Genomic DNA, 25,883 nt, shown 5'->3' on the forward strand with positions numbered 1-25,883 from the left:
TCTGAATGCTTGTTCAATCACAATAGAAAGTTTTCAGGCAAAGGATGTCATATAATGTAATATAGCAAGATAAAATGATTACTGGAGTGTGGCACCCACTAAGGATAGGATTTCCTACCTTTGACCTTCACCTGTACATACATTATCAGTAGGCATTATTTAACTACATTCATTTACAGAATAGATTCACTCAAGAATCCATCCACCACTCCATGTACCCTCACCCATGCAGTCAACCAGCCAACCAGGCAGCCAGCCTACTAGATATCAGGCATATACTAATGACTGGGGAAACACAGAACTAAAACAGCTTCTGTGGCTTTTGATTTGGGTGCTTGTTAGATTGTAGTGTGATTCATTCTCTACCCAAGGAACACAAGATAAGCAGAGAGAGGATAATTTGTCCAATCTTAAACCTATTCAGTGGGAGGTTTTGAGGCTCCCCACATAGGATAAATATTTTAGCTAGTTGAACATTTTTTTCTTCATACTATTTGTTGAACTTTACTTAGTGTAGGGCTAACCTTATAGGTATAAAGCATACTGAAAACAGATCTTTGTAAAAAATTAAGAGTGGGGAAAAAGAGGGGGAGGAGGAAGGATGGGACTGTGGATGGGAGGAAGGGTAAGGTCAGAAGTATCACTGGGGCCGATGCTGTAGCACAGTGGTTTAACGCCCTGGCCTGAAGCACCGGCATCTCATATGGGTGCCGGTTCAAGACCCAGCTGCTCCACTTCTGATCCAGCTCTCTACTATGGCCTGGGAAAGCAGTACAAGATGGCCCAAGTCTTTGGGCCCCTGCACCCACATGGGAGACCCGGAAGAAGCTCCTGGCTCCTGGCTTTGGATTGGCGCAGCTCCGGCCGTTTCGGCCAATTGGGGAGTGAACCATCAGATGAAAGATCTCTCTCTCTCTCTCTGCCTCTCCTCTCTCTGTGTAACTCTGACTTTAAAATAAATAAATCTTTTAAAAAAAAGTATCATTAAGTTCCTAGATCTGTGTATATGAAATACATGAAACTTGTATAAGTAGTATTTATAAAAAGTAAAAACTACAAAAAATTTAAAAAAAGATTTAACAAGGGTGTATGGATAAATAAACTTGATGCTTCTATTACCTTGCATGAATTCCTACATAAAAACTTCCAGGGGCCAGCACTGTAGCATAGAGGGTTAAGCTGCTGCCTGTGGTGCTGGCATCCCATATGGATGCTGGTTCAAGTCCCGGCTGCTCCACTTTAGATCTAGTTTCCTGCGAATGAACCTGGGAAAACAGCAGAGGATGGCCCAAGTGCTGGGGCCCCTGCACGCATGTGGGAGACCTGGAAGCTCCTGGCTCCTAACTTCAGATCAGCCAACTGATTTGCAGCATCTGAGGAATGAAGCAGCAGATGGAAGATGGATCTCTCTCTCTCTCTCTAACTCTGCCTTTCAAATAAAATAAATCTTAAAAAAATATGAAAACATTTCTAAAGCCTATAGAACCGAAGTTCACCAAAAATGTCATAGCATTTAAATGATAGAAGTCTGTGAAGCTCAGGAAAATACTTTGCTACCATATAATTGTCACTCCGAAAGAGATATTTAGAAACAAATTATCTCAGGACATTCACATATGGGGGGCCTTGCCTGGTTATATCCATGGTTTAAAATATTTTGTATTCTTTTCCCTTTTATGTAGATTTCTGCTAACTAACCATATACTCCAATATCATCATCGCCTATAAATTCTTCCCCGGCTCTTCTATGTGCATTTTGTCCTATCTCTGTACTTCTGTCACAGTTTGTTCATCTTTTCAATCTTTTACTATACACTACTCTAATTTACATTTTTTATTTCTGTCCCCCACTCTAGACAGTGAACACCTCAAAGGCAAGGATAGAACCTTTAACAGATGCTGCCAGTGCTTCCTGTATGCCCTTGGCACTTAGCATTCTAGCATTGGTCAGCAGGGTCTTGGGCTAAGCACTTGTCCTAATATAAGCCCAAGGGCTTTCCTTCTCTTGCTCAATGCATTAGCCAGAAGGGCTGGGGAGTTAATGACCCCGGAGTAGCATTCAGCCGGTGATGGATCAGAGTTGGAAGATGATTACCCTAATTTCTTCCCCTTTCCCCTTGCGGATGAAAACTGTGAGCCTTGTTTTTCACTGTCTCCTAGAGTTTCTTCATCAGGTTATAACCTGGATGTACACAGTCAACAACCTGCTCAATAAAATTGGCTCAATTATTGGCTTCATTCTTTTCACTCACTTCCTGCTCCCCTATGGTAACTATTCATCATTATTTCAAGGTCTGCTTTTGGGGGAATCTAGACTAAGATGGAATTTTTTTGATTTAAAAGTTTCTTAGTATAAATCTCAGCACTTTATACATGGTGTACTTTCAGTAACTATTATGTGAATATACTTCTAGACTGTTCAATTAGCTATACTCTCTCTGTATAATGATACAAAAATGCCACTCCCTAAGTTAACACTTGCCTAGCATCTTGGGTCTTCATTCTTCAAAAGAAATCATTGTCTCTTGACTGCATTACATAATTTGAAATCTGGTTCAAGTATTTCATATTGCTTTATTTTCTTCTCACTCTTCTGCTCATGATCTATATTCCAAGCAAATGTTGCTGTTTGAGCTTCCTTTGTGTCTGATTTAAGGCCTTTGCATCAACCATATATTTGTTTTGTCTAAAGCATCTTCATTATCATGTTGACTAATGGAATACCCTTTGTAATATTAAGTCCATAGATTAAAAGGTATGGGAGAGAGAATCCTGTGACCCAAAGCTAATCTATAATTCCACTTCCTCTAACATTCTTAAAATAATAGTAGGATACAATCAGTTCGTATGTCCTTTTCATCAAATTATTGACTGTTATAGAAAAGTCCCTCTGTATATTGACTAAAGACATTTTTATGGGCGCTTTCAAATTTTGAAACATACCAAGCTTCAGAGGCTAACAATAAAATATTATATTGCTATTAACATCAGCACAATTAGATTAATACTAGCAGGTCAGCAGAAGTATGTCTCCTAGTGCAATAACCAAGCATATGTGAGAATAAATTTTTCAGAATAGAAATTATGTAGCGATTATTTCCTTTATAAAAGGATTCACCATAAGACTGCTCTGAATAATCAATCTCTCCAGCATATTTAATATATTATTTGAATTCTAATTCCACTCCCAGATATATATCCAACTGAAATACAGTTATAATCAGCAAACAACATGTACTAGACTATTAATAGCAGATTACTTGCAACTGTCCTAAATTGGAAATTATCCAAATTCCATGAGCTCTAAAATGAGTAGACATGGTATCAATAGAATATTATCCAGCTACAAGAATGAAAGATGTACAACTACATACAAGAATATGGATAAATCGCATCAACATAATATGGAGAGGAAAAAGCCAGCTACAAGCAAGTAGACAGTGTTCAATTTCATTTGCATCATGTAGAAAAACAGGAGAATATAGTAGAAGACTTTAGAAGGCATGATAGTAGGCACCCTTGTGGAATGGGGAGCCACTTCAAGAATACAAAGGGAGCGTCTAAAATTATGATAATATTCTGGATTTTTGATTTGGGTGTAGTTTACACAGTCATATTCAGTTTGTGGAAATTCACTGAGTTTGACAGTTAACAATACACACACTTTCCATTATGCATATTGTTCTTCAATAACAGTAAGATAAATGACTTGTAAAACAAACCTTACATATAACTTTGGAAAATTAATCTTTTTCAAAAGGAATGTAACATGTATAATATGCAACATTTTGGTTTCTATGAATGATAATAAGAGATATAGACACAATAGAACTTATACCTTACATTTACATAGTAAAGAATATTTTAGAAATACCAATTGGAAAGTTAACTGGACTAGACTCACAGACACAAATTAGCACATACAGAATAATCAGGCAGCTATTCAGCTACTGAACAAAAGAAGTGAAGCAATACAACTGATTGAAATAGCAGTTTCAAAAGTAGGTTCTGCAGAAACAAATATACAAGAAGAATTTACATGTTTTAAATACATTCCCTTTTTCCAAGGAATGAAAGAAAACAAAATCTGAATCACATCACGGTGAACTGGAACCATGCGGTACTTGGATATCATAAAGACTTTGAAACTGTCCATAATTGGGCAACAATTCAAACTACAAAATTTCACCATACTTGAGATACTTCATCCAGGAGATTGATAGAACAAAGACATATTATGGCAATGTACTTGGTCACTAGAACCCATACTGTTAGATTTACATTTACACCAGATTCAGCTGACATACAAACATGACATAATAATAAAATATATGCACATAAACCCAGACAATCTGTGCATGTTTGTAATTGAAGAGCTACTCAAATGTACACATTTCTTCTCACAGAGGTCCATTGTGGAAAGCTACTCAACTTATTTGTGCAGCAAATAGATGATGGATAATGAAAGGAAATAAATAACTAATGCTAAGACTTAGGATGACAGACTGGGACCCAGCATGTGTCCTGATTTATGGATCTCCAGAAGTGTCAAATTGGAAACTCAGCAATCATGTCAAGAATCACAATACTGCCGAGAAAGAAACAGTTCTGTTGATTGAGTACTAACCAATCTTTCACTTCAAGTTTTTAAACTGGCTATGTTTGATTATCGACATAATTCTTGACTGATATAAATTCCCACAACATCTCTCTCAGGAAGGAATGTTACTTTAAAAAAAAATGACTGCCTCTTTGAATACAATACATGCTGCTACTGAACAACAAAGAGCTCTGTTGTATTTTTATGCACTGAAGGTACAGTCTGCAAATTAAAAGCTAGTGTGACTGGGTATTAGAAAGCAACCGTAACTAGCAGTCCTGTGATGAAATAACTAATTTAATTTGGAAAAGCTGATTTGCCACATCTTCGGCTTCCTCAATTGCAAAACTAAAATAATGATAACTGCCCAACCACAGAATTTTGTGAAGATAAAATTCAATAATGAATAAAAGCATAAAGGATTATATGAAAGCAAGGTGTTATTGAATCTCGGTATAGAGGAGATTAAACAATGTATTACAGTTCTCCCCAAACATTCACAATCTGCTAAAAGGTGCCCATTGTGGATCCCAATGATATCACAGAGCAGACAAGAGTTCCAGGTAGAAAATATCAACCTGGAAGAGCTAAATTGTAGATAAATATTCTGAGGTCATTTGACTGAGTGAAGAGTGACAGCTACGTTTAATTGCAGGCAACTGCAAGAAAAATTCTCCCAAGTGCAGTTAAGACAATGAGCTTTGAACTATTTGTTGGGATCAGGCAAAAAAGATGGAGACCACTACAGACTGCTCCCCGAAGCTAAAATAGTCGACAATATGTTAATCATGATTAAGAAAGGAACAAAAAAACCACCATTGTAGTACTCTTGTTCAAAATTTGGATGTAACCATACTCAGAGTCATGTGAGCACAGGTCAACATTCTGTATCCAAAGACAGTATGGGGACCCAAGGAAAGTCAAACTAATAATAGCCCCAATTAGAGGGAATGGTAAGAAATGTTCCTCCCATTCCACAAAGCATTTAAGTATGGAAGGGGCATGTTCACTGAAGCTCTGCACGAAGCCTCTACTCAAGTGTGCTAACAAGAGGAAGAAATAAATATGATGACCATGTAGCTAGCATGAGTGCGCAGGTGCTCCATTTAGGAACAGCAGAAGAGGACCGCTGTTGCTGTGCAAACACAGAATAAAATATCTATGACGTAACAGACCAGAAACCTGAAAAGTGAGTTACTGGCACAGGATGATATTGTAACCACTATGATCAACCTAAATATCTGCTGCTTCTCTAAAGCCTAAGGTAAAATACAGGAACAGCCAAATGTTTAGTTTCAATTCATGGAGAACACACCAAGACTCAATGACTAAATTAAAATATCTCAAAACATTTCTGGTTAGTTTGGAACATGGAAAAGATCAATAATTTAATGTTATTTTCACACTTGGTTTATTCCTCTGTAATACAGAGATAAAATTAATAATCTATAAAGATAAAAGGAAATAATGGACACAAGGCACTGAGCACAGTGTCTGGTTCCTGGCTAGCTCCCAATTATAGGGGTAAATCTAGGCAATCATGTGCTTTTGTATCACCATTGGCCTTCTCAATACTGAATCATAAAGCCAAGGGGGGTAGATTGAATGATCCCTGGGGTTCCTTCCAGCTTTAACAGTCTGTGAAATACATGTTCCCTGATGCGTTTGTCAGAGATGGGGACTCACCTTGCAAGGTTATTGTCAAGAACTCAGCCAGCCTAGTGCCTGGATGAGCACATGACATACCAATGGCCAAATAATGGACACATCTTCGGTATCTTTTAGCTTGGCAATTTTATGATCATATACGCAGTCAGGCTAAAAGTCAGAAAAGTAAATTCTAGCCAAACTAAAATAATTCTCTCTCTTCTGAATTAGTGGTTTTGTTCTTCTAGCTTCAAAGAGGTATGTCAAACAAGTAAACCCTTTCATCAGAACTGATTGAATGGTATACATGAGATTTGTGCATTTCACTCTATATGAAGTTTGCCACAAAAAAACAAACAAAAGAAATGTGAGTGAATGTTGGGCTCTAGTTTATAATACGTATGCTGAACTGTTTAAGGATGAAGGGAACCAATGCCAATTTATTTTGAAATGTATACAAAAATAGGGATTCATACACAGATAAAGGGATGAAGTAAGATGACAATAAAGATGGTGGATTCATGGGCATTCACTGTACAGCTCTTTCTATGTATTTGAAATTTTCAAAAATAGAATGCTGGATAAAATGTTCACTTACAGCAAATACCACACAATGTGTTATTTAATTGGTTTATAAGTCATTAACCCCATTTCCTAATAAAAATACTCTGCAGGTTATGAAAATTTAAAAGATACTGAACATAATTTATAGGACTAGAAATAGAAAAAATGTTTTGCTGAAAATCACACCCAGTATGAATACAGAAGAAGTTATAAATGGATTTAATTTTTTTAAATATCTTTTTTTAAGGTTGGAGAGACTACTGGTTGAGATGAAAATCTAAAGTTTGAAAGAAAGTTTAACGTAGAGCTAGGCAGAAACATTTCAGTTTATCAGCAAAGTCACTGACCAGTCACAAGAAAGGAAAAGAAAAGCATCTAGATGCGATATGGACATATATGTCTATAGATATATAGACATATCCCTGGACATTTCATCTGTCCAGCAGCCCTGTCATCAACTATTTAAGAGCCAAATGTAGCAAACGAAGTACTAACACAACTCATAAGAGTTCAGCAAGAGTTCACTAAAGTGGAACTAAAGGGTACCATTACAATTCTAGCACCACAGATTTATTACTGTGTCACCAGAATGCAATGCACACAATAAAAACTCATTTATCACTGTAAATTTGTACATCAAGATAGATGCAATTATTGAAAATAAATGTTTTAAAAAATATATAGAATGAAAAAGCATTCCTCTCCATTAAAATCTATTAAACTTTATCTCTACATCTTGCCACTCAAACTTTCAATTGATGAATGCCAAAGTGCAAATTATACCCAAAAAACAAAAATGCTCTCTGACCTTTACACATATACTTCACAGTCTAGCTATGCAAGTTAAGGAAGAAAAATAAGTGCAAAACAATTTCTGGAACAGAAAGTGTATCTAAAAATAAAAAAAATACTTTTTTCAGACTTTTTTCCTTTTCTATTTTTCCTTATCTCTTCCTCTTCGGATTTTGGTGCCTCCCTTATCCACGCCTAATTCCCAAATTGTACTCGTAGCTCCAGCCTCTTCTGCAAGCTAAGAGAGGCTATTTTGTTTTCCACCTTTCCTTTACTCACATCTTCAATCTTAGTCTAGAATCACTTTTTTTTTTTTAAATGTAAAAAAAAAAACCAACAAACAAAAAACAAGAAAAAAAGTTTTTTTCCTTTGGCCCTACACCTGCTCTGGCCAATCTTTCATCTTTCTCCTTCAAGTTATCCTTCAAAAAAGTGTTTTTGGCACTGTTACTTAAGGGACGGTTTGTGCACCATCACTATTACATCACTTGGAAGCTTGCTGGAAAAAAATGTAGCGTTTTGAGCCCCACCTGAGACTTAAATAAGAATCTGCATTTATAAACAAGATTCCTTATATGATGTATATGCATGTTAACGTTTGAGAATCACTAACCTATGTCCAATATTTCCACATGTATATTCCACATACCCTTGTCAATCTACTGTGTTTTGATTTTTGAAACTAAAATTACTTCTGTAGATGATAGCAATGTCCTGAAAGTTGCTACTGTGAGGAAGATTCTAAAGTCTTTGCTTTTCCAGACTACTCTGTAGTACTGCCATCACTGATACTCCCTGATACTTTCGCTTTTGTTTAATATGCAAGAATCCCTCCTGGATTTTTTTCTACCTCTTTGGACATTACTTATTCTATTTTGCTCATCCCTTAAAGGTGCTATTCCCTAGGGGTCTCCCTTTGATCTTCTTTCCATTTTATTGATTCTTCTTGTTGAGTTCATCTTAGTTATAGTGGCTCATTTGCTACCTCTACAAAGATTATAGTTAAAATCTGCCCTTCAAGCAACAAGCTCACTTGAGGTCTATATACACAAAGCCAAGTGGTGATTAAATAATTTCTGTAAAAGATGTATTTACTTGAAAGAGCATGAGAGAGAGAGAGAGAGAGAGAGAGAGAGAGAGTTATTTTCCATCTGTTGGTTTACTCCCCAAATGGCTGCAACAGCTAGGTCTGGGCCAGGAGCCAGAAACCATTTGGGTCTCCCACATGGGTGGTGGGACCCAAGTACTTGAGTTATCTTCTGCTGCCTTCCAAGGTTCATTAGCAGGAATCTGGATCAGAAGCAGAGCGCCCAGGACTCAAATTAGTGCTCCAAAATGGGATGCCAGCATCCCAAGTCGGGCTTAACCTGCTGCACCACATGTGAGTCCCTAAATCACTAAAATAGTCAACATATCCAAAATCCGTCACATCACGTCACCCTAATTACTAAACACACATTGACGAAGTCATTCAAGGAGAAACATACAAATCACCCTTGATTCTTCCTATCTTTTAACCAAGAAGATGCCAAGTCATTCATTCAACCGTTTTAATTATTCTTCTGGCCTATCAACCAACTATCTCTTCCATAGATTGTTCTAATTAAAAGGCTTTTGATGTATTTTCTAATTTGGTGGATGATAAGCTTATCTCAACATTTGAATCAACTGAGGCATTATAAAAAAATACCAAAGGTTCTGATTTAATTAGTTTGGGGTGGAGTTTAGGTGCTGGCATTTTTAAAAAGCTCCCCACCCAATCCCAGAGATCCTACTGTGTAGCCAGTACTGGGAGTCACTGTTCGGAAACAGCCTTTTGCACTCTCCATCCATATTTAGTACTCTGGTCACAGAAGCCTTTTGAAGTAAAAAATCTGAATCTGTCATCACTTACTAAATTCCCTTAATATTACTTCCCTTCAGTGCTTTCAGGATAACATCAAAATGTTTTACCTGACCTTTTAAAATGTGACCCTTGCCTACTTTTCTAGATTCTTGCTTTCCACTGCTTTATACGCACACAGGAGTCCTTTGTATGTACGATGTTATCACACACCCTACCACTGTCTGTGCGTCCCCCGTGCCTAGAGTTTCCTCCACCCCTTTTCACTTTGCAGCATCACTCTGCTCACAATCTATGACCACTAGTCCTTTGTTCCCCTCAATATTCCCTTGTGTGCTACCCAAGGAGGCCTCTTCTCTACTTCATGAGTTTCTCACGTAGTCTGCATCTCTGTTGTTACCCACCTCTGGATATACTGATCCTACTATTTACTGATTGTCTTACCTGTTGCAAGTTGGTTACTAGAGGAGAGGGAATGTGTTTTTATACTCAATGCCTAGCGCAAGTATGGCACATAGGAGAGTATAAAGAAATGCGTGGAAAGGACAAACACAATTTTAAAGACATAAACAAGAATTGATGTACTGCGAATCTATAAATGATTACAAACATGTAACACACAAACAAAATGAGCTCATACACTTAGTCAGTAGTAGAAAAATAAAGTACATGCTCAAATACTGTGAAGACTTTGTGGAAATGGGACTTCTGTATTAAGGAGAGAAAAGGAAGAAAATGAATTGATGAAGTACAGCCTCAAGTGATCCCTTTAAATGCTTCTTCAGAAAAGTAGAACACGGGAATGAACACAAATAGTGATCAAACAAATCTGGTTCCCTTAATACACGAATTGCCATTAAGCAAGTACAGGATCATGATCATAAAATATATTTTAGGCTAAAGGATTGGCTGAGAAGCCAAAAAAGGAAGAGAGTGAAAAACACGAGTTGTCATTCTGAGGCCCCATTTTCAGATAATTTTTGCTTATTTAAATTCTAGCAACTCATGAATGTTATGGTAAAAGATGTGAGAGATAAGGGAAATAAAAGTAATTCTTCCCCTGTTCCAAAGATTCCAACTTAAGTGACAAAATAGTTCAATACAAAACATATAAAGAAACCTTGAAAATTAGAATAGCAACTCCAAAAATGGTATAGCAGCTTATAAAATGAAATGCTTTAATTTACAGGAAGTTCTGTCTATGGCTCCCACTATTTTCATTTATCCTGCATAAATCCCAACTATATATCCAGAGAAGACAGACCCAGGAGAGAGGCAATGACTTGGTGAAACATATGGCTAAGAAATACAGAAGGAGAACAACATAATTGCTTTAATTTTAAGAGGAAATGCCTCTGAAACAGAATTCTCACAGTAAAAGAAAAAATAGAGAGATTTTAAATGAGGTAATCTATGTGAAAAGAGCTTTAGAAATGACAAAGCAGTCAGAAAACATGAGGTATTCTTGTTATTTTCTTTAGAATGAGATACAGAATAGTAGTGTGCCTATAATATTCGTAGTAAGAGAAAGATTCTTTTACAAACATGTAAACCTGGTGCTTTTTAACCTAAATAAAAAGGAAAACACAAAACACTGCCAAAGTTTGATCTCAAGCAAGACCATATATTGTTCTAAGTTTTTATACATAGCTATTTGATCATCTGATACAGATTTGCTTTTATGTACTTATTCATGTCTTTGTTTATTCACTCAGCATAAATTTTTTCTTGTATACTATGTAACGGAAATTCCTGATAGAATGCATACACAATCAAAGCTGTATAAAGAGTAATAAATATACTCTAAGTTACTCAGCTTAACATTCATATGTAGTTGGAACCTATGTCTTTAAGATAGAGTCCACTTATTCAAATGCACAATTAACTAAAAAGAAAAGCTAAAAGAGGAGATTCTTGTATTTCCTACTGACCTTGTGACTTATTGTGAGGATTGTGATATTCAACCTCAATACGATGAGAATCCACTGAACAGTTTTAGGCAGGGGAATGACTCCAACTTAATAAGGGTTTCAAAAGATTAGTCATGCTGCTCACTGGAGAGTAGAATGGACAGCAGGGCAAGAAAAGATGCAGAAAAACAGACTAAGATATTAGGAGAGGAGTCCAGACACAGCCTGGTGGTGGAGAGTGGACAGAAAGACAGGGAAAGAACAGTAAGATATTTGCAATAAAATATGGACAAGACTTAGCCCAAGCCGTTTTCTCTGCATTGCCTGGTATATGTGGATATTTTCTGAACGCTTTCACAGAAATGAATGGGGTAATAAACACCTTCCAATTCATGAAAGTCACCTTAGGAGTCCTGGTCCAGCTGTGGACCAGGAAAAAGATGGGACTAAGTGACTATTATTTTTAATCACAGTATGCCTAGGTCACTGTGTCCCTTCCAGAATACAGGGTCATGTCAAGTCTGAAAAGTCTTTGTGTGCAGTGTCTTTGCTGGAAAACCTTACTTTGCTTGACTTCTTTAATCATTTTTTGGCTTGACTTTTATTTGTGGACAAAAAAGGAGAGAAAGTAGATCCTTTTTCTACCACAGAATGGTGAAAAAGTTGCTGTTAGGAATCAACACAGACCTATAATTTTATGTTGAATACAAGGTTAATTAGCCCAAGAGGTAAAGTAAGACAGTGTGCCCTGCAGAATACATAAAACAGGTTAGAGCTCAGGGTGTTACGTTCAGAGTTGCCATTCCTACAGTCACAGACATCTGAAGCTGTGAGCGTGAAGGTGAAGGACAAAGTCTTGGGAATGATCTGGAGAGAGGGAGACTGAAACCTCAAGTTCAGGAAAGGTTAGATCTCTGTGTTCAGGGCAGAAGCCCTGGAGATGAAGCAGGAGAGGTGGTTCCAAGACTCTTGGGCTTCTTGACTATTCAGTGACACATCAGTGAGGTGGTTAGGGCATAGACCACAAGAGACTAGATCTAAAGAAAATTATAGTGGCTGGTGGCACAGAGGTTAGATATGGCTTGGGATGCCTGCATCCCGTATGGGAGAAACTGGGTTCAATTCCTGACTCCCATATTCTGATAATGTGCTTTCTGGGAGAGAGTTGGCAATGGCTCAAGTACTTGGATCCCTGCAATTCACATTGTTTATGTCGATTGAGCCCCAGGCTCCTGATTTTGGTCTGGTCCAGCCATGCCTGTAGCAGGTATTTGGGAAGTGAACAGGAGGATGGAAGATCTCCCTCTGTCTATCTTTCAAATCAACAAGAGTAAATAAGTAAAAAAAAAAAAATAGCATGATGGAACAGACAGGAGATTTAAGGAATATGAGCTAGCTCATTGTGGGATCAAAGACTTAGAAGAAGTAGGGATCAAGCAAGTGCAAAGTGAGGCAAAATTATCATGATCTAGGAAAGAACAAGTGCAGAAGGTTTCCCATTGAAAAAAAAACTTAATTTATTTTTCTGGTGCACCATTCTTGGAGGTACTGCAAAGCCAGTTTTGTCCACAGAATGGATGGAGCAAGCACCACACACATTTAATATACTATCCTCAGAGAGAGGATTTACCAAACACTAAAGTCTTAAGAACAGACACTACCCATTATTTTAGCCAAAAGGTTAAGATGTGATCTACTTGCAACAATTTTTAGTACAAAAATATATTAAACATACTGAAAAATGAATGAGATAGAAGATTCTATTCGTCAGCCAGCCCAGTCAGAACATGGATCTGTATCCAGTTACTTCAAATTTATTCTCCTAATCTGATTATGATGAAGAGGTCCTTTCCTTGTGAAATGCCAAATGTTTTCTTTTCCCCAAATCTTGCCATCTCTCGTGCCTTTTTACCATTTCCAACAAATTCACTCACCTCCTCTCTTTCAATATCCTTGGGTTTATCAATATTCTCCTTAGTAACAACAGATCTCTAGTTTTCTTGTATTTTATGGTCCACTTGAAAGCACTAACTAAATGTAACCAGTAACTATATAAAGTTCCAGTTTGTAAGAAATTTATCTTTACATTAGTCATCAGAAGCAGAATTAGCATTGTCTCCATGACAAGCATGCTGCCATGCCACTCTCTTTGCTGGTAAGAAGTTACTATACCATTCCTAGAGACTAGAAATGGTAGTGCTGGGGCTGGTGCTGTGGCGTAGCGGGTAGCTACCACCTGCAGTGCCGGCATCCCATATGGGCACCTGTTCAAGTCCTGGCAGCCCCACTTCCAATCTAGCTCTCTGCTATGGCCTGGGAAATCAGCAGAAGATGGCCCGAGTTCTTGGGCCCCTACACCCACATGGGAGACCTGGAAGAAATTCCTGGCTCCTGGTTTTGGATCGGTGCAGCTCCGGCCATTGTGGAGTGAGCCAGCAGATGGAAGACCTCTCTCTCTCTCTCCTTACCTCTCTACCTCTACCTCTGCTTCTCTGTAACTCTGCTTTTCAAATAAATAAATCTTTAAAAAAGAAAAATAGTTGTACTACGAAGCATCAGAAAATACATATGGTAATACATTAGCTGCAAATTCATATATGGATTCTTTCCATTCGAATAGAGTTTAGAACCAGTTTTACCCTCAGGTATTCAATGCATACAAATAAAATATATTAAATTTTCTCAAGACAAGCATTAGCAAAGGGCTCAGAACAAAATTAGTATAGTTGTTTTCCACCACAAAAGGTACCTGATGTGAACCTGCCATGCTGCCAGTTTCAATGGTATTACTGACCTCTTAATCTCGTTGCTTTATTTTTTTTCATCCTCTCATTTTTTTTGTCTCTACTAAATCTTTGTCTCTTGCTACTTAATAAGCTAGCTGTTATTTGGAACCTAATGAAAGAATTTTTTCCCTTGGTCTAAACCTTCCTAAATAGCCTCTTCATTATTCTATTCACTTTCAACATCAAAAAAAAAAAAAAACCTGAAAGAGCTAATGTGAGAGGTTTGTGAAGTCTCCATTCAAGACGACATCATCCTAATTGGTTTATAACCTGCTGTGCTGAAAAGTTCAGACACTCATCCTAGTTTTTTTTTTTTTTTTTACCTTAAAAATGAAGACTTCTGTGTTGTGAAAACTAAGCAACAATAAGAAAAGGATGTAAGGTTTTAAAAAAATAGCTCCAGCAATGACCCTAGACTCCTTGGAGGCCTTTGTCTAACTGGATAACTAGAAAAAATCATCCACAAAGTACCATGTGCGTGCAAGGCTTTCGTTCACATTTGAATACCCACAATAGATCTATGAAGTCAGGATGCTAATCCTCAATCTCCCTTGATTCTGTGTGAAAGAAAACGAAAGAAACAAACAGTGCTTAAAAGAAGAGACCTGCACAGAAGTAAATGACATGGCATATTATAAAATCAAGGCCAAGAAGCAAGATAAGAAATCATATTTCATGACAGTTGGTCTAAATTGTGTTCAAATGTATACATTCCTAGCAGTAGAAACTAAAGGTAAATCTTTAATGATTTATAAAAACAGAAAAGTGTTCCATCATTAGTATTATTCCTAAAAATGCATGTTTATATTTCAGGTGTTTGAAACAATTGGAATAACATTAAGTAGGTATGTTTAACCATCGCTTTTGAGAAACCTGAGATCTATTTCAAAAATGTACTCTTTTTCTACCCCAAATGTACTGAATTAGAATCTTCTGGCTCTTGAATGGGTGCATGTAGTCTCAACAGAGAACAGAACCCAATCTCTGTTGGGACAATAGAAGCCAGGAGAATAAGAATTTATCCTGGCAAAAATTGTAGAAAATTGTCAAACTTTTTATTTCAGAGTTGTTTTAAATTTAGAAAACAAAAATTGTGGGGTAGTAACACCAGGAGTACCCATATACCAGTCACCCCTCCCCCTCTATAAACATCTCATATTACTGTCTTTGTCTACCAGGTCGCGGGGGGGGGGGGGGGGGGGCAGCACAAGCAAGTGATGACGGACCCTCTTGCTCCACTGTCTTCCTCGCTCATGTCTAAGTTATTTCTAAGACCACAATGGTTGTGAGCCTACACAGAGTCACATTACATAAGTAGATCAAGAGCATATGTGTAGTGTTATAATTTCATTAGAGGCTGATGAGAAAAATGTCTAAAAGACTTCTTAGCAGCTGATAAGATAAAAAAGAAAAGGTTGAGAAACACTGCTTTAGTGTAATGTATTTTACAAGATTTTCTGAATATAAAAGTGATACATTTTACAGAAAGGAATTTGGAGAACACAGATGGGTACAAATGGAAAAACTTAAGTTCACCTAGATTCCGCTAGTGATAGCTGTTAAACATGTTGATATATTTCACTTTAGTTCTAATTTGCCTTGACAACTCTGTTTTGACAAAATTATGGTCATCTGGCATAAACAATTCTGTATCCTACTTTTTTCCTTAGCATTAAAATTGTAATAATTCACTATGCTATTAAATACTATTTGAAACTGCTTGCAATGAACATCTACTACTCAGTGGTAGGTATAAACCAATAAATGACAAACTTCTAAAAAATCAAATTAATATCTTTAGGTATTAGTATTATAAACATACATTTTGGATTATTAATCATTTTTCTATGATAAATAACCAAATTACAAATTTAAATAAAGCTAGATTTTAATAGGGACCAAATTCCTTACTCTGCTTCAATCTCAGCTCAAATAATGACATTTTGCCTTTTCTCCTTCTCTTTCATCTGTTTTTTTCTTTTTCTTTTTTTTATAATTTTCTCTCTTGTTCTCATACTTGGTCTCTTTTAAGATTTTTCCAAGTTATACTCTCTGGAATGTCTGGCTGTGAGTCCCATCACTACCTTTGCAGTTCTAAAGAGAGTCAAATCCAGGAATGAGTACAGAATGCAAAAGGTTTGGGACTAAGACATAAGAACTGTGTCTTCAATTAAAGTGTACCTTTGATTTTCAGTGAATTCTCTATCTGCTGCTTATGCTTCATTGCAGTTGACTGCCATTTGTAAATTAATCCAGAGAAGAGTCAAAGAATGAGAAGGAATATAAGTCTTTTCCATTGTTTACCTGAGTCAGGCATTGGTTGCTATTGTAGAGCTGAGCATGTGTGTATACATGCACGTGTGTGTGTGTATGTGTGTGTGTGGGGGAGACAGAGAGATTATTTGCTTTGGAAGGCCTTCATTAAAGTATGTCCTGCTGTTTTCAATTGACAGTGAGTTCTTTACATTTTTAAACTACATTTTAGGAACAGGCATTTTGTATGGTGGTAGAGATGGCTCCTGGGGCACTAGCATCCTATATCAGAGTGCCTGGATTTGAGTCTTAACTCTACTCCCAATTCCAGCTTCCCACTATTGTCCACCCTGGGAGATGGCAGGTGAGGGTTCAAATAACTGGGTCCCTTCTACAACCTGGCAAACCTGGATTGAGTTTCCAGCTCCTGGCTTTGGCCTGGCCCAGCTCCAGCTGTTCTGGGCATTTGAGGGATGAACCAACAGATAGGAGGTTTGTCCGTCTGTCTCTCTCTTCTCCCCTCTCTGCCTTTTAAATAAATAATGGAGCCAGCGATGTGGTGCAGTGGGTTAAAACCCTGGTCCACACAGTCAGGATCCCATATGGGCACCGGTTCAAGTCCTGGCTGTTGCACTTACGATCCAGCTCTCTGCTAGTGTGCCTGAGAAAGCAATAGAAGATGGCCCAAGGGGGCCCCTGCACCCGCATGGGAGACCTGGAGGAGGCTCCTGGCTCCTGGCTTCGGATCAGCTCAGCTCCAGCTGTTGTGGCCATATGGGGAGTGAACTGGCAGATGGAAGACCTCTCTCTATCTCGCTCTGTCTCTGCCTCTCTCTGTGTAACTCTTTCAAATAAATAAATCTTTAAAATAAATACATACATAATTTAAAAATCTACTTTAAAAATATTTCTTTCCAGAATTTTTAAAGTTATAGACACTTTATTTCTATGTATACATTTGTATATTTTTATATATACATATATGTTTCAGTACTATGCACCTATGTATCACTATTTTTTACCTCTATATCTCTTTAAGTGTAGCTTTACATGCATGAATTACAGGCACTAGGCTCTAAAATTCCATTAATTTAGAAAAATACCGAAAAAAAGGATTTCTTCTGCAATTAAAACTAGAAAAGTTTTATAGTAGATACTATTAGCTATCAGCAGAAATAACATTAATGAGCCTTGGATAACCTGGGAAACTTCTTAAAATTGTGGATTCCCAGGGCCTTCTTATATCTCTGTTATGTCAGAATTTCCTATGGTGGTGGGAGAGGTGTCCAGAAATTGCCAACAAACTGGAAATATTTGTGGGAAGAATTGTTTTGCATTGAGGATCAAATAACGCAAATCAATGAAAGGAGTAATGGGTAGTAATGTGATAAATATAAAGCCTTCACTCCACTCATTCGCATACTAATTTCGACATACCTGAGTGTGTTATTGCTCTGTAACCAGTTATAGGAGTAGGCTATATATATTTGGTGCTGTCCGTGGAGGGTGGATCTGTTGTGCGGAATATAAAGGGATTGCAAGGGACCAAGCATTTGCTGTTATGTCTTTGGTTATTTTCTATTATCTATTTATCTATTTCCATTTTAGGAATCACCCAGATGGTAAAGATGGGCAGTTTATTTAGCATTCTTTCTAAGACTTTGCTACCCTTCTCCCAATTCTATGATCACTATCAAGTTTGCAATGTATAATTTGGTCATCTGTATGGTCCTCACTGGGGAGGACACCCCAAGCAAATCATTATAGATTTCCCTAGCACCACTATCTTGTGTTAACACCTCCCTTATGATGTCTCTTCCTGGTACCCCATTTGAAGAGATAGGCAGGCTTGGGCCTCATATCTGGCCAGGCCTTAAAGGCCACCTGATTATTATCAGGCCCCTTTTGTCAGTTTCTATCTTCCTCTCAATGGGAAATCTTGCTGGTGGTTTCAAAGTATTTTTCTTAGGTCCTCTAATAGTGACTCTGTCCTTCATTTTAGACCCTGTGAGTTTAATCTGCTTGTTAGATTTGTTTTCTCCAGACTTGAAACAGGAAATTCTAGATGGCCATGCACACGGAACCTCGGATGGAAGCAGTCTGCAAGATGGCACTGAGCCCCCCACCTGCTGCTTGACGCCTGTGTTGACTGCCATTCCCAACAACATTCCTTATCAGCATGAAGCAGCCAGAGAGGTCATCGCCCAGTTCCCCTAACAGAAGTTAGGGTTCATTCTTCTTGAGGGAGTGGAATGTGAGGGTTCAGATAGGTTATTAGGCAGTCAGGGTGGTCCCAGTGGAAATTGAGGGTGCAAAATCTTTAGTGAAGTCAAAAGTTGCTATCTACCCACTCCTTGGGAGCTTCCAGTCTTTTTTTTTTTTTTTCAACAGGCCGAGTGGACAGTGAGAGAGAGAGACAGAAAGGTCTTCCTTTGCCGTTGGTTCACCCTCCAATGGCCGGCGTGGCCGGCGCACCGTGCTGATCCGAAGCCAGGAGCCAGGTACTTCTCCTGGTCTCCCATGGGGTGGAGGGCCCACTGGAAGGGGGGCAACCGAGACAGAACCCAGCGCCCCGACCGGGACTAGAACCCAGTGTGCCGGTGCCGCAAGGCGGAGGATTAGCCTAGCTAGCCATGGTGCTGGCCTGGGAGCTTCCAGTCTTATCATGAGAATAGCAAGGGAGTGGTGACTCCACCCTTCTGAGCGTCCAGTTTACTGTAAAACAAATCAGGTACCCCACCCTTCTGATGGCTCTTTTGTTTTATCCTGAGCAAGCCAGACAGGGTAAAAAGATTACAAATCAGGTCTTTTGATGGGTTTTGTCCTCTCCTTATAACTGAATGTCAAGTTTTTTTCTTCTCCAAAGTTGTGCTAAAAACCCCAGTACCACCAGACCCTTGGGGTTTAGCCTCTCTTGGAGCCCCCCTCCATGCTGTTCTGCCTGGAGGTCTCTGACTCATAAATCTTGCTTTTAAATCGCAAAAAAAAGCTTTGTTATTTCTTTTTCAAATGGTTTCCAAAACAGTGTCTTGTGAATTTGTTTATCATAGGTTCATTCTCCAGAAATTGATCATCTCTAGGTGCACTACTAAAATCGAGTTGTCGTCTATGCGAAGGTGAGTACCAGATGCTAGATCTATAATAATACTGCTAAATGATGTGGTCACTATTAATGACCTCTTCATGAGGAACTTGTTGAAATTCATCATTTTTTTACAATCATCAGATTAAAAAAAACTAATAGAGACCTAAAGGAAGATTATATTATTACCAATTCCAAGTCTTCAAGACACAAATCAATTTTCTTTGATTATAGCTATCATCAGAAATTTCCATTTTAACAAGCATTAAGAATCAGATGATTTTTGACCAAGGCATACTCAGTATAAAAATCTTTGTTGATAGGCTACATAGCTAGGAATGTGTTTTAAATAGTGCCCTTTTATATTAAGATTCCTAGAATTTATTTCTGTTACTTTTAAAATGTTTCCTCAGGAGAATTTAGAAACATTCAGATTCACTTCAAACAATCACTAGTTAAGTACAAATTAGCTCCCCAAATCTATCTGAAAACATGTTGTAGGAGTATACATCTGCTGAAAGATGGTTTCCTCTTTTATGTTCCCCCTCCTATCTAAAAGTTATTAAGGAAGAGTCTGTTGCTATGGAAACGCTCAATTTGGCACCATCTGTATTCAAAATTCAATTGCTGCAAGCCTTCAGCCAATCTCCGGTTTTTAATTGGCAGACCTTCCCAGAATGCTTTAGTGTTTTTTTTTTTTTTAAGAAGCCAATCCATAAAACATATCACAATGTAAAGCATCATGAAGGTTCACAATGTAAGCCTCACTCCCATTATCTTAAGATCACACTCGCAAAGTATCAAAGCATCAGGCCCTTTGATAATTACTTGGCACAGGGTAGTGGCTAAAATTTATTGCCAAGTTGCTTTTCTCTGCCTAATGGATTTCACATTGAAAGAAAACACTTATTTAAAAAGTGACTTCAGAATTAGAAAGACCCTGAAAACAAACCTCAGTCCAAAACTTAGCTCACAAAACACAGTTCAGTTAAAAAACAAATACAGAAAACAGAGTTAAGGTTGTATATCTTACATTTTAGTCAGACCCGATTCCAAATATTAATTGGAATACTTGTTAGTTATTTCACTTCAGCTTTCTACATCAATTTCCCTCATCTATAAAATGTCTTTTATGAGGACTATAAAGTATGCATTTGGGGAATGTACATACTTCCAGTATACCATCATGTCACGTGAAAATCTGTTAATAGACATGTTAGCATACAACATTCTTGTAGAATGTTACAAAATGTTGAGTGTCTATATAGACATAATGTTAAAAATCTTCATAAAAGAGAATTAAAAATTAGAACTGTCTAGAAAAGTCTTTGTGGATAAAGGAAGGATTTAGCTGAGTCTTAGAGAAGTATGCTCCAGGCAAGAAAAAAAAAAGGTTTGCATGATTAAGGGTCCAATCATGAAATTTTGATTGGATCAAGAAGTAACTCACCATAATTGAGCAGTGGCATATTCTCTTGGGAGGCTCTGTCAGCCTACCATACTGTAATTATCCCATGTGAATCGCACCCCATAGCTAAATACAATTGGAATGTGGCCATCTGGAGCTGTGCAATGAAGCAAGCTTGCTCTACCACCATTGCCATCGCCACCAGCACCAGCACCACATTTTGCTGTCTTCCTCTTTCATAATCCTTAAAAGGCAACATTCCAGTCACATTACTATTCCTACCAGACACTTTAAAAAGTCCTGACTTTAACTGTTCATTCTGTTATTATATAGATTTTAATTCATTCATTTAAATTATCTATTTCACTGACAACTGATGGTAATATTTTGGGTCCACTAAAAAATTGCTTATGTTACTTTCACATGTATCTTGATATAAATTCCTTTATAGTTTTGCTTTCTTTTTTTAATCTGTAAAATATATAACTTTGATCATGAATATTCAGGACTTCCGTTGTATAAGTATGAAACAACTTTATCAGCCTTAGTTACACCCTTTAAATCTGCGCAAGAGGGTAGTTTTTCTTCTATCCTTGGGTGAAAATATGGTGAAGTTTCATGTCTTTTCTGGCCATAGTAAGGCAATACAAAGTTGTGTTGTCACCATAAGACATTAATATCAGAATGCTCAGTCTAGTGTATTAATTGACACTTCAAATTGAATTCACATGTAAGACTTTGCCCCCAGCTAGGAGAGGATACAAGTAGCAGGTCTCTTAGCACTTTGGGTGGTGTTTATGTTGGGTTTTCTCTCTCTGTCTGAAAAGCTTCTCCCCCTATTCACCAGCTACTACTGCTCACTCTAACAGGATTGGGAACAGGCACGGAAAGTTCTTAGATGGTAGCACTGTCACTGTTAGAATGTGCCTTCATGCTTTCTAAGTCTAGATGGTGTTAAATGTCATTGGAGGGGTGTCATGGAGCTGAAATGTATTTCTCATTGCTCTCAGAACCACCTGCAGATTCACTTTTTCCATGACAGATTTTGTTCCAGGATTACTTCTGTAGACAGTCACCACAAACTCACCTGAACCTACTTTGTGCCAAGCACTGACCCAGGTTCTGCAAACTGTATGCTGAAACAAAATGAGCATAGTTTCTGCACTGTTGCAAGGAAATCAGGTTCTCCTATCTAGTGCTCTCTGCTTGTAACTCACATTTATGGCTGGTATCAAAACTGTTGTCAGTCTACAACTGTCTGTCGCTACATTGCCAACTCCTTTAAAAAAAACGATCCACATTTTACTCACTTTCACATTTCTCTATCTTTCAATGGCCACTAAAGAATTATTTTTTAAAGCATTATTCATTTAAGAGAGAGAGTGCTTGCATCCACTAGTTCACTCCCCAAATGCCAGAGCTAAGGAAGGTTTGAAGCAAGAAGAAAGGAATAATCCCTGGCCAGTGCCGCGGCCCACTAGGCTAATCCTCCGCCTTGCGGCGCCAGCACACCGGGTTCTAGTCCCGGTCGGGGCACCGGATTCTGTCCCGGTTGCCCTTCTTCCAGGCCAGCTCTCTGCTGTGGCCCAGGAGTGCAGTGGAGGATGGCCCAAGTCCTTGGGCCCTGCACCCCATGGGAGACCAGGAGAGGCACCTGGCTCCTGCCTTTGGATCAGCGCGGTGCGCCGGCTGCAGAGCGGTGGCCATTGGAGGGTGAATCAATGGCAAAGGAAGACCTTTCTCTCTGTCTCTCTCTCTCTCACTGTCCACTCTGCCTGTCAAAAAATAAAAAAAAAAAAATAAGAAAGGAATAATCCCAGGCATCCCACATGGATGATAGGAGCCTGGTCACTTGCCCCATCAACACTCCTTCCTGCATCAGCAGGAAGCTGCTCTCAGGATATAGAGGTGGATATCAAACCCAGGCACTCACACACGGGATGTGGACGTCTGCACTAACTTCTTAACTGCTAGGCCAAATGTTTGCTCTGACTAAACAATCATTCAGAGGAGTAATGAACAAGAAATAGATGGATGTGTATATAGAGGAATGAACTGATACATGAAAAAATTACATCTACATATTGATTACAAAATATTGTTTACATTTCTCTTCTGGCATGTGTATTCTACCTAATATATAAATTTTACTTTCTCTAATAATTAATACTTAATACCTTAATGGAGGAGAGTAAATAATGGTTTCTTAAAATACTCTGCAATACCTATTCCAATACTTTGCACTTTTTAAGTACATAATCAACACTTGCTGACTAAATATGTGACTGAAAATTTCAGTATTTGGAACTTTTATTTTCCCCTAAAATAATTTATCTTAATGCATTTTTGAAATGAATAATATAATCCTTCATTCCAGACTAATTTGTGTAAATTAGATACTTATTAAATATTTGCAGACTTATACTATTATAAAAGAAAGCTAGTGGTCTCATTGTTCTGTTTCTTTCAGAGGATCAATCTATATTTAATTTGTTTCTACAAGCTTAAAGGTGAAAATTCATTTAGTAAGCTTGAATGACTGTTTTCTATGTACTATTTTTTAGGTATTTTAAGATAACTATCCTTAATTTCCTTATGTAAGAGAGAAACTGAATACTTGCTATTGTACATACTGAGAATTTATTATGCTTCTGGTTCAAATGTACTAAATCTTACACAAACATTTTCATGTTCTTTTGTTATTAGTACAGTATACTGTGATACTGAAGAATTTAATATTTTAAAGGAAGTAGTAATTGGTCTAACTGCTGTAGCAATTAAAATAAAAACTATTCATTTTATTTCAAATCAGCATTATGATTTTTTTGCGTATTTCTTAATTATATGACTTTTGGTTAACAAAAAATAAGTTCATCAAAATTTTTATCTGAACTAGACAGTTATATATGTCAGTTATTTCAAGGACTGAATTTTAAATTAGAAATCTAGCTCCTATATTCATGACAAAGAATTATTATATAAACTCTTGGTCAAAAATACTTGAAGTTAACCTGTTTTGAATGGCCATATAATTTATTGGTGTATACATTTAGAATCAGGACAAAAAATTACCAAATAATGTAAGTTAATAAAAAAAGCAAAATTTTATTAGCACTGTTAAAAACAACAAAGAAAACTACCCCCAAGTACCTATCCCAAATTTTTGGTACTTACTGTTGCAAACTACCATAGTCAGTCTGATTGTTTTAAGTCTTAAAATATGTAAAACTCATTAACTACCTAATGAAGTGTAAATCCAGTGATTGCTATGTTTTAAATTGCCACAGCACATTTTGCTGAGTGTGCCACATTGGTATTTATTATATTTCTCCCAGGAACAACAAATTACTTAGTCATACAGTGTTTTTTTATTTAATGCAAATTTATTTTCCCATTTTTGTCTTGTAATTTCTCCCGACTTGAGTTGTCAAATCTTTTCAAAAGGTATCATGATAAAAAAACAATAAAAAGAAATTTTGCTTAGGACAATGATAAAATGAGGAAACACAATAGACCCTGACTAGCTAAAGTAATCTTAAATAACAAAAACAAAGCTGGAGGCATCCAGATTTTAAGATATACTACAGGGCAGTGAAAATGAAAACAGCCTGGTCCTGGCACAAAAATATACATTTTAGACCAATGGAACAGAATAGAATCCCCAAAAATTAATCCACATATCTACTAACCAGATAATCTTTGACAAAGGAGTTAAAATCACTCCATGGACAAAGGACAGTCTCTTCAACAAATGGTGCTGGGAAAACCGGATCTACACATGAAGAAGCATGAAACAAGATCCCTATCTTACACCTTATACAAAAGTCAACTCACAATGCATCAAGGATATAAATCTATGACTTGATACCATCAAATAATTTTGAGGAGGGCTGGCGCTGTGGTGCAGTGGGTTGAGGTCCCAGCCTGCAGTGTTGGCAACCCATATGCGTGCCAGTTCAAGTTTTGGCTGCTCCACTTCTGATCCAGCTCCCTGCTAATGTGCCTGGGAAAGCAGCAGAGGATGGCCCAAGTCCTTGGGCCCCTGTACCCACAAGGGGGACCTGAAAGAAGCTCCTGGCTCCAGATTGTTTCAGCTCTAGCCATTGAGGCTGTTTGGGGAGTGAATCAGTGGATGGAAGACCTCTCTCTCTGTTTCTACCTAATTCTTTCAAATAAATAAAATACATTTTAGAAAACAGCAAAAAAATTATTTTAAGGAAAACATTGGGGAAACTCTGCAAGATATTGGCATAGGCAAAGATTTCTTGGAAAGGGCTCCAGAAACACAGCAATAAAAGCAAAAATTGACAAATGGGATTACATCAAGCTAAGAAGCTTTTTCACTACAAAGGAAACACTCAACAAAGAGAGGAGGCACCCAACAGAATGGGAGAAAATATTTACAAACTAAGCAACTGATAAAGGATTAACATGCAAGATCTATAAAAGGCCAAGAATGTCAATAAGAAAATGAATAATCCTGTTAAAAATGGGCAAAGGATATGAATAGCCATTTTTCAAAGGATGAAATACAAATGGACAGCACATATGAAAAGATGCTCAGGATCACTAGCCATGAGGGAAATGCAAATCAAAACCACATTGAGGGCCGGCGCCGCGGCTCACTAGGCTAATCCTCCGCCTAGCGGCGCCGGCACACCGGGTTCTAGTCCCAGTCGGGGCGCCGGATTCTGTCCCGGTTGCCCCTCTTCCAGGCCAGCCCTCTGCTGTGGCCAGGGAGTGCAGTGGAGGATGGCCCAGGTGCTTGGGCCCTGCACCCCATGGGAGACCAGGAAAAGCACCTGGCTCCTGGCTCCTGCCATCGGATCAGCGCCGTGTGCCGGCCGCAGCGTGCTGGCCGCGGCAGCCATTGGAGGGTGAACCAACGGCAAAGGAAGACCTTTCTCTCTGTCTCTCTCTCTCACTGTCCACTCTGCCTGTCAAAAAATAAAATAAAAAAAAAACAAAACCACATTGAGGTTTCACTTCATGCCTGTT

At 37.9% G+C, this 25,883-nt stretch overlaps 1 protein-coding gene and 1 pseudogene across 18 annotated transcripts in view; both read right to left on the minus strand.

Moving 5' to 3' along the window:
- DMD (dystrophin) overlaps nucleotides 1-25,883 on the minus strand; it is a 2,248,405-nt gene that overhangs the window by 572,505 nt on the left and 1,650,017 nt on the right. The gene's annotated exons all lie outside the window — the stretch shown is intronic.
- Nucleotides 12,880-13,049, minus strand: LOC127485086 (U2 spliceosomal RNA; annotated as a pseudogene).

This window comes from Oryctolagus cuniculus, chromosome X (genome assembly GCF_964237555.1).
Source record: "Oryctolagus cuniculus chromosome X, mOryCun1.1, whole genome shotgun sequence".
Classification (NCBI taxonomy): Eukaryota; Metazoa; Chordata; class Mammalia; order Lagomorpha; family Leporidae; genus Oryctolagus; species Oryctolagus cuniculus.